The 13804-nt window shown below is 38.9% G+C and overlaps 1 protein-coding gene across 2 annotated transcripts in view; it reads left to right on the top strand.

Moving 5' to 3' along the window:
• LOC132157493 (uncharacterized) overlaps positions 1 to 13804 on the top strand; it is a 194840-nt gene that overhangs the window by 50692 nt on the left and 130344 nt on the right. The gene's annotated exons all lie outside the window — the stretch shown is intronic.

Here is a 13804-nt window from a genome sequence, read left to right as displayed (position 1 = left end):
CGAAGACTTAAAGCACATACACAAGGTGAATACTAGGATTTTTAAACTGATAAACTGCTTTATTGCATTCTATATCAAATGTCTACTTTACAATGAACCATCATAATATAATATGTCCCCCATAGTTTTGAACACTAATCAAACAGAAAATAAAATACGAATAGTGTGCCTATCATTTGGCAAAGGATTGTTGTGGCAGGGTTCCATGCAAAGAGCAGTATTCACTTGTGAAGCTGATGATTGAAGTCTCAGAGCGGCTCCATTCACAGTAGGTAAATACCTCATGCGGTCTGTGTGGGTCCTAACGGCCTATTATAGTGATGGGGACGCTATACTGTCAAAAAGCACTGAGATGTGAAACTGAGGTCCTGAGTCTGTGTGGTCATTAAAAATCCCAAGATGTCCTTCGAAAAAGAGTAGGGGTGTAACCCCGACATCCTGGCCAGATTTGTTCATTGACCTCTGTCCATCATCATGGCCTCATAATTATCCCAATATACTGATTGGCGTCTTCACTTCTTCTCCTCTCTGCCAATAAACTAGTGTCTGGTGGGCATTCTGGTGCAATGGCTGCAGGTGCATTATCCAGGTGGATGCTGCTGGTGGTGGTCGAGGAGATTTCCCCATCCTATGTAAAGCACTTTTAGCATCAAGAAAAGCTCTATAGATATGTAACTTACCAACAGCAAGATTGCAACCATGCCATGTTACCTAACACAAAATTAATATGGGAAAATATTTTTTAAACCCTGTGTCAGACTATATCCCCTTAAGAAAAATATGTTTATTAAAGGGTGCTATTAGTATACTTCTTTTAAATAAATAAAAATAGTAAAGTATACTTTAAATCTACCTTTTATGTACCTCTCAAAAATTTGCCTTATGTATTGACATTTAAGTATACTCGACTTATACTTAGAAAAAGTCTAAATATATTTGAGCTTCACTTGTGCTCCAGGAATCCACGTTTTCATTGTTATATGGTAGGGGGCATTATTACACACCTTCTGTACAGAATTTCCAAAACACAAGTGAAGAAGAAACCAAAACAACAGATGCTTCCACACATAATCTAACATGATTATAAGACATAAAACAGCATCAAAACTGTAATGACAGTCAAGCTTGGGGTGCTGGTCGACTCCATCTACAGTACGTTTTGATTATCATTCTGAATCCAATCCACAGTCTTTTTATTACAGCTTTTTGTTCAAGATGTTTCTTTCTTTCTTTCTTTCTTTCTTTCTTTCTTTTATGAAATTTACATTCAAGTGTTTATAAAAAAGATTCATGAAGCTAGAATTATTTTTTTTTAGTTTACAAGCAAATACCCTGTTCTTTCTGTTGATGTTTGTATGTTCAGATATTCATATAAAAAAATTTATACAAATTAATACCTAAAATAGGGACATAGGTGTACAGTATACTTAAAATATCACGTAAAGTTCATGTAAAGAAAACTTATGAGTGTACTTATAAAACTATAAAACTACTAAACTAGTAGTGTCATGTAGGGCTGTGTATTGCCAAGAATCTGGCGATACGATACATATCACGATACATGGGTTGCAATACGATATGTCGCGATACATTGCGATACCGTAAGCAAGGCGATATATTGGGATATTTCTTATTTTATGAATAGGATATACTGTAAGGAAAGCTTTCATTAAGAACACACCACTATATGCAAACCTTTGCAATAAATAAATATAAATAGTTTAGCCAGAACACAGTGAGATCTGGACTCACATTTGTACTCACATTGTACTCACATTTCACTGCTGGTTATATATGCTATATATAATTTTGTATGTGACGAATAAAAATCTTGAATCTTGAATCTGCATTTGCAATAATCAGTTCCCGTAACATTCAACATTATTGAACCACTTTTTGTGAAGTATGAGTAAATAAAGGGGATAAATTAAAGCGCTTGCAGGATCCTTTAGTCAAATGTATATGTATACGTATATATATGTATATATATATATATATATATATATATATATATATATATATTAGACCCTCCTTTAAAGGTTCACAGTTTCAGTGTACAATTGTGTCACAAAATTAATACAGATTTTGAACCTTTCCACTTGGATGTTACAGGTTTTTACATTTACATTTAGTCATTTAGCAGAAGCTTTTATCCAAAGCGACTTACAAATGAGGACAATAGAAGCAATCAAAATCAACAAAGGAGCAATGATATATAAGTACTATAACGAGCAAGCTTCTAGAGGCACATAAGTCTGTTTACACATAAGTATTTTCGTTTGTATTTATTTTCCGCCAGGAATCGCTGAAATCACGCCGCGAATGCCGCATGAACTGCACAAAACACCCCCAAAATGAGAGATAACAAGAGTCGTGGGGTGAACCTCCCACCTGCTGAGCCCCGAGCGAGCCTCTTCACACGGGTCATGGCAAGCGGCGGAACCGAGGCAGCACCAGCGCCACAGTCCCGCAGTGGACGTCACCACAAAAGCCCAAATGCTGGCACACTTCAGATTTGTACACCGAAACATGAACTGGGACAATTCTTTCACCCTCCATTACTAGCAGCGAACTACATTAACACTAACATTAGTGGCATGCTCTTATGATAGTATTTCTAGTATGATGTATGGAAGACCTTCAAATCGGTCTGTAATTTGTCTTCATCTTCAATGTTATAGAACTGGCACAGTTTCTTCACAGCCTGGAATGCTAGCTGTTTTCCAGTTCTCTGGGACTCCCAGGCAATGGAAGGCATGCAAAATTTCCCATTTTGAATGATCTCCTCCTTTAAAGTGTCACTGAAGCTCTTGTATCATTGTGTTCACAAAAACGTAATACACTTAAACACGGTAGTACTCCAGCAGAGTTGGGAAAGCATGGTCAGTCGTAGCTGATGTGGCAGCAAACAAGAACTTCGCTGGCACTTTCCTCCTCCTAGCTTGACCAGGGACCTCAGATGGAGGAACCAGGCCCACTGATGCAGCCTTCTCTGTAGCCTGTTTATGTTCTCAAACTCTTCTTCTGTTCTGCTGTAGGCAAGCCTCTTTAAAACTCCATCAACAATGCTGTATGGTGCAGCCAGGTCCATGTCTTTCTGCTGCAATGCATCAGATGCAATTGCAGTCACCAGGAAGATTGGACAGGTCATCTCCAGACACAAGAAGAACTCAAAATTTATGCTTTTTAGAAGGATCATTGCATCACCAGCTGAGGAGTCTGGGGGATCTTGCTGTGTCATTTCCTCAAGGAACTGCATGACAGAGGGGAGGACCTTCTCCAGAGTTTTGAGTGCAATCTCTCTACAAGCCCAATGAGTATCTGACAGTTTCTTCAGCTCCAGTGGATGCTGATCAGGGTGCTTCCTCTTCATTTCAATAAATGCAGAGTGCCATTTTGATGAGTTGGCCAAAGTCATCAAAAGTATAAAGTTTGTCAACTAGATTGAAAAAGTTGATAAAACAGATGTTTGACTTTGCACTTTCTACCAATACCAGATTAAGGCAGTGTGCCTGACAGTGCACATACAAAACCTTTGGATTTTGCTTTAGGATTCTGGACTGCAGTCCCTTATAGTGCCAACTCATGTTTGCAGCCCCATCATAACCTTAATGTCCTTTATTTTCATGTTGCGTACATATCTCACAACAAACAAAACCTGTTCAGTGTGGGACACATCTGTTGTTTCATCCAGAAGTATCGAAAAGATTTTGCTCTCTTGAATTTCTTCTCTGATGACATGTTTTACTGATATGGCAAAAGCTTTGATCAAGTCATTCTGGGTTCTGTTCGAGAGGAGCAAGACAAGAAGTCTTTTTTGGGTTCGCTGATTCACTTTTACGGCATCAAGGTGTAATATCATACTTGCTAAACAACTCCACTAACTCTAAGAAATTCCCTCGATTTTGGCTTGATGAAGTCTCATCATCTCCCCTGAAAGACATGCCCTGTCTTGCCAGGAAAAAAGTAATGGCAATCAGATGAGACAACTCTTCTCTGTTCCTCTCCCTCTTTTTGTCTTTTGCAGCTTGCGACTCCGGTAATTTTTTCTTGAACGAGTTCCACCTCACCATACCACACATGTGAGCCTCTGAGGCACAGAGCTCTTTCATTTTTTCTAAAGTCTTCCTCCAGGAATTTAAATCTTACAGTTTTCCAGTTAGTGTGACATTTCTATTTTTCATAATTTAAAAAAAGACGGCAGCTGAAGCAAAAAATGGCATCAGTGCTAGGAGAATATTCTAGTCATGGGTTGTTCTCATACCATTTCTTCTGAAATGACAGTCCCTCTACATTCTTTGGAAATGACAGTACTGGTTTGGATAAAGGCCTCATCATACTTTATGTTGACATGGGCAGGATCAGTTGGGTGTTGTAGTCCAAAAAGGTTTGAAAATAGCCTCTCTCTGGCATCTGTCTCCTTCTCCTGACTTGCTGTTCCCTGCTCTCTTTCTATCACTCATGCCTCTACATTTCCTTCTTTCTCACCAGCCTCTTTCTTCATGGCTGCATCTTTCTGCACTGTTTCTGTTGCTTGTGCCTCTACATGTTCCTCTTTCTCACCAGCCTCTGTGTCCTGGCTTGCTGTTCCCTGCTCTCTTTCTGTCGCTCGTGCCTCAACATTTCCCTCTTTTTCTTCCTCTATCTCCATCTCCTTATCTGATCTATAACTTTCCACTCTCTGTCCATCTAGGAACAAGGCACAATTTACTATTTCAGCATTAATCTATTATGTTAACTAACACTACTACTCTTGCACCTAATCAATAAGTCCACCTTTAATATTGACAAAACATTAAACAACTGATACACTGGGATATAGTGATTAATATTATTACTACTGTTCATTCAAGTTTATTTATTTATTTTGTATAGCGCTTTTTACAATACAAATCGTTACAAAGCAACAAAGCAGAAAATTATGTTTCTACAATATTTAGTAGTAGCTAGTAGTTTGTGCACGTTTGACAGGATTTTAGAAAAAATAAAAAATAATAATAATAATACAAGACGTAGTCAGCTAGACGATGAACTATCAATATTATTAATTAATAGTAATTATAGGATGCAGTCACACATGTAGCAATAACTATTTAGTTCTGTTGTTGATTCAAGGTTAGCATCATCTGGGGTCCTCTGAGGGTCAGCATCATCTCTTCTCAGGTGTTCTGGATCCAGACTGGAGCTTGTGTAAATCCTAGTTTCGGCAAAACATAGAAACAAAATAGAGACATCATTAGCATAGCTGCTGATCCAACAAAGTAAAATTAGTTTAACACAAGCTAAAGAATAAAAATGCACATTTGATCAGATGCAATTCACAATTTAAAAGATACATTTTTCATATGCTTGGCGAAAGAGATGTGTTTTTAATCTAGATTTAAACAGAGAGAGTGTGTCTGAACCCCAAACATTATCAGGAAGGCTATTCCAGAGTTTGAGCCAAATGTGAAAAAGCTCTACCTCCTTTAGTGGACTTTGCTATCCTAGGAACTACCAAAAGTCCAGCGTTTTGTGACCTTAGGGTGCGTGATGGGTTGTAGCGTGGTAGAAGACTAGTTAGGTACGCAGGAGCTAGACCATTTAGGGCCTTATAGGTAAGTAATGATAATTTGTAACTGATTCGGAACTTAATAGGTAGCCAGTGCAGAGACTGTAAAATTGGGGTAATATGATCATATTTTCTTGACCTGGTAAGGACTCTAGCTGCTGCATTTTGGACGACCTGTAGCTTGATTATTGAAGAAGCAGGACAACCACCTAGAAGTGCATTACAATAGTCCAGTCTAGAGGTCATGAAAGCATGAACTAGCTTTTCTGCATCAGAAACAGATAACATGTTTCGTAGCTTGGCAATGTTTCTAAGATGGAAGAATGCAGTTTTTGTAACATTGGAAATATGATTTTCAAAAGACAAATTGCTGTTTAATATAACACCCAGATTTTTGACTGTAGAGGAAGTAACAGTACATCAGTCTAGTTGCAGATTGTAATCTACAAGATTCTGTGTAGTGTTTTTTGGTCCAATAATTAATATCTCTGTCTTATCCGAATTTAATTGGAGAAAATTATTTGTCATCCAATCTTTTACATTTTTAACACACTCTGTTAGCTTAGATAATTGGGAAGTTTCATCTGGTCTCGTTGAGATATATAGCTGAGTATCATCAGCATAACAGTGGAGTGGTACTACTGTTGTAGTTGTTGTTGTCTAATATTGAACACCTTTGCAGTGTAAACAAATGACAGGTACATGTGTTATTCTGACCTGTTGTGCTCCTCATGACCCAGCTAGATAGGGATCCACTGCCTTTTCTGCCTCAAGCAGCTCCTTTTTTTGTTCCTTTTTTTATCCTCTCTTTGTGTGGCATCTTTGCACTGCAGAACACAAACACAAAAGGACATTGCATACCTTTTTCTGAAATCTACTAGGGTCACATCTCCTTCACACTGCACTTTGATGTCAGCTCAGGTATATTATTCATTTATATTGACATTGATATTTTTACATTTATTTCCAGAGAGATATTATTGAGTTTACAGGCTAAAGTGGTCTTGCTGTTGTGAACACTGTTGCTATTGTAGAAAATAAATATTTGTGTCACATTTAAAATATAATTATATATTATTATATATGATTATTATATTATTATCCCCGGGAACACATGATAGGTAAAAATTGATAGCCTGAATGCACTGTAAGTCGCTTTGGATAGAAGCGTCTGCTAAATGCATAAATTTAATTTTTAATTTAATTTTAATTTAATTCATTTCTGAATTGTTTTTATTTTTATAATGATAATTCAGAGAATGATAAATTCTGAATGAGCCTTACCAGTGTTGTGATAATTATTTTTAAGTCACTCTACGTTTAAAAACAATAAATAAATACTGTAATCTAATAAAAGTTTAGTCAAATAACATAAAAAATACAGACCCCTCGATGCCTTTGAAACTTTTCTCCCTCAAACAGCACTCTAACATTACTTCTACACTACAAGCTACACACAGCAATATAAACAACATATCTGCATTGTTGTGTATAGCTAAAAAAGAAAGCATTCTGCATTTGTGCATACTAGTGTTGAATGTGATAATTGCAATTGCGCAGTAAAGATGTGTTCAAGCTAAGCTCCGATCAGAGTGTCTGTTTCTTATGTAACTGCACAAACATAACAGAACTGGTGAAGAGATTAAAAAGGAACCTTTTGTGCAACAAATTATACAGACGGGCAGCATTTGTGTCTTGCCTACCACGAAAGAGACGCCAGAAAGGTCTGCTATGGATGGCGAAGTGCACATGTAGGTCTAACGCATCCTGAGTAAACTGCATCAGAGTTGTTTAAAGGAGATACATTAATCGACTAAAACAAAAGAGGAAACTACAATTTCTGGGTGTGTCAGACAACTGGATGCTTTTGACAGTACGGTTGAACCTTTTTGGGGTGTCATCAGCACCTGGGCTGTGACAAAGAGCCATAGATCAAGTTTTGCAAGGGATTCCAGGCACACAGTGCTATTTAGATCAGTGTTTCCCAACTGGGGGTACGTGTACCCCTAGGGGTACGTGACCAGTCCCCAGGGGGTACGTGGGATGATTCTCAAAACATTATAATAATCATGTTATAATATGGAAACCATTCAGTTAAGTCACCCTGTCCTTCCCCCCAACTGATTCTCAGCTCGCTTGTCCGTGGCCTTGCGCACGCTGCCGGGCGGTAGTGTAACCATAGCAACAGGCCGAGAGTCTAGCTTTGAGTAAAACAGAAACACTAGCTAGCTATGGATCAATGGCTAAAAAAACGCGCTGCTCCAAACAGCAGCAGTGCTAGCGGCAGCTCAAGTGAACCAATGGCAAAAAGAAACAAAGCTGATAAGTCAAAGTACCGTCAATTTCATGAACAGTATGCCGTTTTCAGTTTTACGTCCACATCTACTGAACCGCCTCAACCGCTCTGTTTCCTCTGCGGGGATGTGCTCTCTAATAATAGCATGAAACCAGCCCATTTACAATGACACCTAAATACCAAGCATCTTTCCTGTGTCGGTAAGACAGCAGAGTTTTTCAAAGAAAACTATCGGAATTTAAGTCAAGAAAAATTTAAAAAAGCGACTGCATTATCAACCAAAGCATTGGAGGCTTCATATGCTGTGTCGCTACTTGTGGCTAAATCCAAAAAGCCATTTAATGTTGCTGAGGAGCTAATTTCGCCTGCTTCTGTAATTCTTGCAGAAACAATGATTGATAAGAAAGCAGCTGATGCACTGAAAACGGTACCATTGTCCAATAACACAGTGTGTCGGAGGATTGATGACATGGCCGTTGATATTATCGATCAAGTAGTGGAAAAGTTAAAACTGTCTGGTCCATTCGCGCTGTAGTTGGACGAATCAACAGATGTTAGCGGGGAAGCCCAGCTTATTGCGTTTGTGCGATACAGAGACATTTCTGAAATTAACGAGCACATTCTATTCTGCAAGAAGCTAACGGGGAGCACTACCGGTAAAGATGTGTTTCACGTTATCGACACCTTTTTCTCAGAGCACAATCTGGATTGGGAGTTCTGTATTCATGTGTGCACGGATGGTGCTGCATCAATGACTGGGAGGGTGAAAGGATTAATAGCGCAGATTAAGAAAGTAAACCCCGACGTTCAGTGCAATCACTGCATCATCCACAGAGAGGCACTGGCCAGTAAGAGAATGAGTCCCGAGTTACATGAAGTTTTGAATGACGCAGTGAAAGTGATAAACTTGAATCGCGGCCTCTGAATCACAGACTGTTTGAAAGGCTCTGTCATGACAGTGGCGCTGAGCACCAACAGCTACTTCTTCACACCGACATATCACCGACACACACTCACATCCCCTTGTTGTTATGTTGGAGAACACAAACTGGGTAGCCCGCATTGCATATCTCGCTGATTTTTTTTTAAGCAAACTGAACAACCTGAATTTAACTTTGCAGGGTAAAGACACACACATCCTAAACATGTATGATAAAGTGTGTGGATTCATGAAGAAGATCAAACTGTGGGAGAGTAAATGTGAAGATGGGGACACAAGTTGTTTCCAGCAGCTCGACAGCTACCTTTCTGCAGGTGATGTTGACAGAGCTCCTATAGTGCAACTAGTAAGCACACATTTATCCAGACTCAACAGTGAGTTCAACCACTACTTCCCTGACATTGAAAGCCAGTCTGCCAAACTTGACTGGGTCCGTAATCCTTTCATGACTGAAAGTACGGATAACAACATTCCAACCAGACTACAGGAAAATCTGCTGGACGTGTCCTCAGACCGTGGACGGAAGATGAGGTACCTGTACTCAGAAACAAACCTGTCACAGTTCTGGTGTAATGTGGAGAAGGAATATCCTGATTTGGGGAAACATGCACTGAATGAACTGCCATTTGGATCTACATATTTATGTGAAGTGACATTTTCATCCATGGCCGTAATCAAGTCCAAGCACAGGAACAGACTCAACTTGGAGAAAAGCCTGAGAGCTGCTGTTGCCACACTGCCCCCAAGACTGACCAAGCTTATGAGTGAGAGACAGGGTCAAGTTTCTCTTTAATTGGTGAGTCCTTTTGTGTCATACACAGGTTTAAACATATTTAGAGTAGGCTGCTACTATGTAAATAAAATGTGATCTTTGTTTTTGTATAATTGGTCTGGACATGTGAAGATGTGAAAATAAAAGTCATACAAATATTGAAACGAAGACAAGTATGAGTTATTATAGGAAGTAAAAATATTATTATTTACAGGTAAATTAGATGTTACACTGTGCAAACCTAAAATTTACACCAAATCTAAAAATCACACCGATCACATGCGCTTGTGGGGGTACTTCAGGAAGGATAAAGTGTTTTGGGGGTACAGTCCCCTAAAAAGGTTGGGAACCCCTGATTTAGATGATATTATAGTCACTGGCCATGACGATGACGCCCACCTATCAAACTTGAGTGCTGTTCTTGAAAGGCTAGCAGAGTATGGACTGAGAGCAAACAAAAGCAAATGTGAATTTTTCAAAGACTCAGTTGATTACTGTGGACACCAGGTTGACAAGGATGGCCTTCACAAATCTCTAGATAAAATCAGTGCTGTTTTGAAGGCACCAAGACCAGAAAATGAATCTGTCCACAGTGCTACCTCCACTGAATGCGTTGCTACGACAGGAAAACACATGGATGTGGTCCAAAGAGTGTGACATGGCCTTCAAAGCAGCTAAACAATTGATTACTTCAGAGTCCTTGACACACTAAGACCCTAGTGTTCCCTTGCGTCTTGCATGCGATGCGTCACCCTATGGAATAGGTGCTGTATTGTCTCACAAAATGACTGATTGCATTTGCATCTAGGTCCTTGACTGCTGCAGAACGCAACCATGCCCAGATCGATCGTGAGGCTCTAAGCTTGATATAGGGAGTGAAGAAGTTTAATCAGTACCTCTACGGGAAACACTTGGTGGTCATGACTATTCAGTTGAGTTCAAGGGCACAAAGTACCATGGCAATGCAGATGGATTGCCGCGCCTTCCACAGGAGAAACCAGAGGAGGTTGAGGATGACACGGATATGTTTCACATCACTCAAAGGGAACCGATGCCTGTCACGAGTGCTTAAATTCAACGGGAGACAAATCGAGATTCTGCATAGGCCACGGTGTTTGATCTGACTATGAAGGGATGGCCAGCTTAACATAATCCACAGTTTCCTGACTACTCAAACCGTCGTGAACAGCTCTCTGTAACACAAGGATTTGTCATGTGGGGTACCCGAGTGATCGTGCTACCCAAGCTACATGCCAGGGTACTTTCGGCCCTACATGAAGGACATTTAGGTAAAATGAAAAGCCTGGCTAGAAGCTATGTTTGGTGGCCTGGTCTAAACCACCAAATTGAAGATCTAGCTAAAACATGTTCTTGGTGTCAACAGATTCAATGACAGCCACAAGTAGCACCTTTGCATGTGTGTGAATTTCCCACCAGTCCCTGGCAGCGAGTTCACATTGACTACGCAGGACCTTTCCTTGACAAAATGTTCCTGGTATTAGTGGATGCATATTCAAAATGGCCAGAGGTATTTCTTTTCAAAAACGCTACGTCCACAAAGACTGTTGAACTGCTTCACACATTGTTCTCCCGCACTGGCCTATGAGACATTTGGTCAGTGATAATGGTACACAGTTGACCTCAGAGGAATTTCAATCATTTGTTAAGGGCAATGGAATTAAGCACACTACATCTGCTCCTCACCACCCTGCAATGAATGGCCTGGCTGAATGCTTTATTCAGTCCCTAAAACAGTCTCTAATAGCCATGGGAGGGGAGAGAGTAACACTGCAAGAAAAGATTGCAAACTTTCTCTTGGCCTATGGGAACTCAGCTCACTCAACCTCAGGTCAGTCTCCAGCCACACTCTTTATGGGAAGAAGTCTTTGCTCACGCCTAGACTTACTTAAGCCTGACTTACGTCAACATGTGCAAGGAAAGCAGTGTTGCTAAAATCTAAAAAGATCTGTGCTCAGGACCCTGCAAGTTGGTCAAAATGTGCTTGCTAGAGATTATAGACAATCACACACAAAGTGGCAACCCCGTACAATATTGTGTAAGACTGGACCTGGTTTGGCGTAGACACATTGATCAGCTTTTGAATGCAGCCGCAATACAGGTTAACTCTCCTCACAACACCACGGAGAGTGCGGAAACCTCACAATGCTCAGATGCCCTTATGACAGCAGAAGCTCCACCAACAGCCACTGAGGTTACTAGACCAGAAATTGTGTAACAGTCCAGCACACTATCTCTTCCTCAAAATGTGGACTTGTAGTTGTATATCCGCTGACAGATGTCATGAACAAAAGCAAAAGAAGTTCTATGATAATAATGGTCATAGTTTTTGACATAGCTCAATAAGCTGTTTTGTAAAAGAAAAGTAAGAGACTGTTCTGTGTGCCAATATTCTTCATGTTCTTTGTGTTCAATGTAAGTATGCACCTTGAAGTGAGTACATCAAGGCTAGAGGGGATGAACTGTTGTGTATAACTAAAAAAGAAAGCATTCTGCATTTGCCTAAATTATAATTCATAAATTTTGCTAATATTTAGATTGGGCATGGGCAGGCATTCACAAAAGGGCATGCTATTACAAAAGAACATTTGAGGAAATTTTGCTTTGACAAAAGGGCACTTTTGTGGTGCTCAAGCAACATTACAAAAATACATTCAAAAACTGAACAATACATTTATATACACACATTCCAAATAAACAATAAACAATGACCCTGAGTGCACCTGTGCCGTGCACTTTACACTTTGCGTTTAGATCGTTAAAATAGGGCCCTGAGAACTTATCACAGAACTGAACCATATTGCCTCTTCCCATCCATGTGGTGATGACCTGAGTATATTCCAGCAGTGTTAATGTTTTAAAAATGTTAATTCACATTGAACTTTGTTCTCTGTTCCTTGTTCTTCATGTTTCCTTGTTAACTCATTAGTCTGTTTATAAATAGCGCTTGGTTTTCCTTTGTCTTTGTCTAGCTTTCCTCACTGTAACTGCTGCTGGTAAGTTTGCTCATGTTTAGTTCATGTTCCAAGCAGGGCACTGAACCGGTTCATGGACAAAAACGAAAACTGCAAACAAACGAAATTTTGACAGGAACAGAATCAGAAACAGAATAAAATGTTATAGTTCCAAACAGAATAGAAAATGTTAAATTGCCATTAACCAGTTAATAACGTTATTTTATTGTTCCATTAATTTTTTTTTAATTTGCTGTCAACCAATAACTAATTCTAGTAGTATGGCCTGCCTGTGCAAATGTCGGTGCTCAAGAACTCATCATAGTAGATAAGTCGCAATGGCAATGCATCTGCATTAGTTTATTCAAAGACAGTTTAATATAGATTCAACAGATCACACGGTGCAGCAGTGCTTCTGTGAATGGAGAAAACAGAATAAAACTATTGTCTTACATAAAAAGGAATATATAGGCCTATGTTTCACTTAAATCATTGACAGATTAACAAAACGAAAAAAAAAAAATACAAATACAAATACAAATCTGTGAGTTACGGTTCCAAAGTTCTAGGAAAGGAAACCGAGATGGCAAAAAGTAGTTTTATTTATTTTACAATTTTATTTATTTTGCAAAAGCTTGACAGTTTTGAATGATGTCTCACTTCTATCTGTATAACCAGTCAGAGTTGGTATGATATCGACCCGGCACCTCACGCGCACACAGACACAACATATTTTTGCAACATTGTAGCCTGTTCATTATCAAAATAAAATACTGTTAATTAAACGTATTAAAAGTTGCACTGCTCCAATCTGTTGCGTTCAGCGTGTGCTGATATAGCCGATGTGAGGGATGACGTTTTAAGTCAATAAAAATACAAAGCCTGGCCTATAATAAATAATATTTTAGCATCCAGATAAGTTGCAAATATGTAAAGATTTGGATTTGTGCCTAATGAGAGAGATAGGCATCAGTTTTACTTTAAATTAATTTGACATTTTTATAGCCTAAACCATAGACTTAACTTAACTTGGTTTGTTGTGGAGAGAAACTAATAACTAATGCATTTATAATCTTTATAACATTTGTTTTAGCCTACGGAAATTTTAGCCTACATTATTCATAAATGTGTACTACAGATAAAATGTGATGTGAGCCTATACACAACTTATTTTTTTTTTATTACTATTATTATTCTTAAAACTCAATCTTATACTAGTAGCATTTAAAAATAAATAAATAAATACTTTAATGTTTTTAAAGTGTTAATAGAT

Source organism: Carassius carassius, chromosome 14 (assembly GCF_963082965.1).
Source record: "Carassius carassius chromosome 14, fCarCar2.1, whole genome shotgun sequence".
Classification (NCBI taxonomy): Eukaryota; Metazoa; Chordata; class Actinopteri; order Cypriniformes; family Cyprinidae; genus Carassius; species Carassius carassius.
Note: the sequence above shows the minus strand (reverse complement) of the source record. Positions and strands in the feature narration are given on the sequence as shown.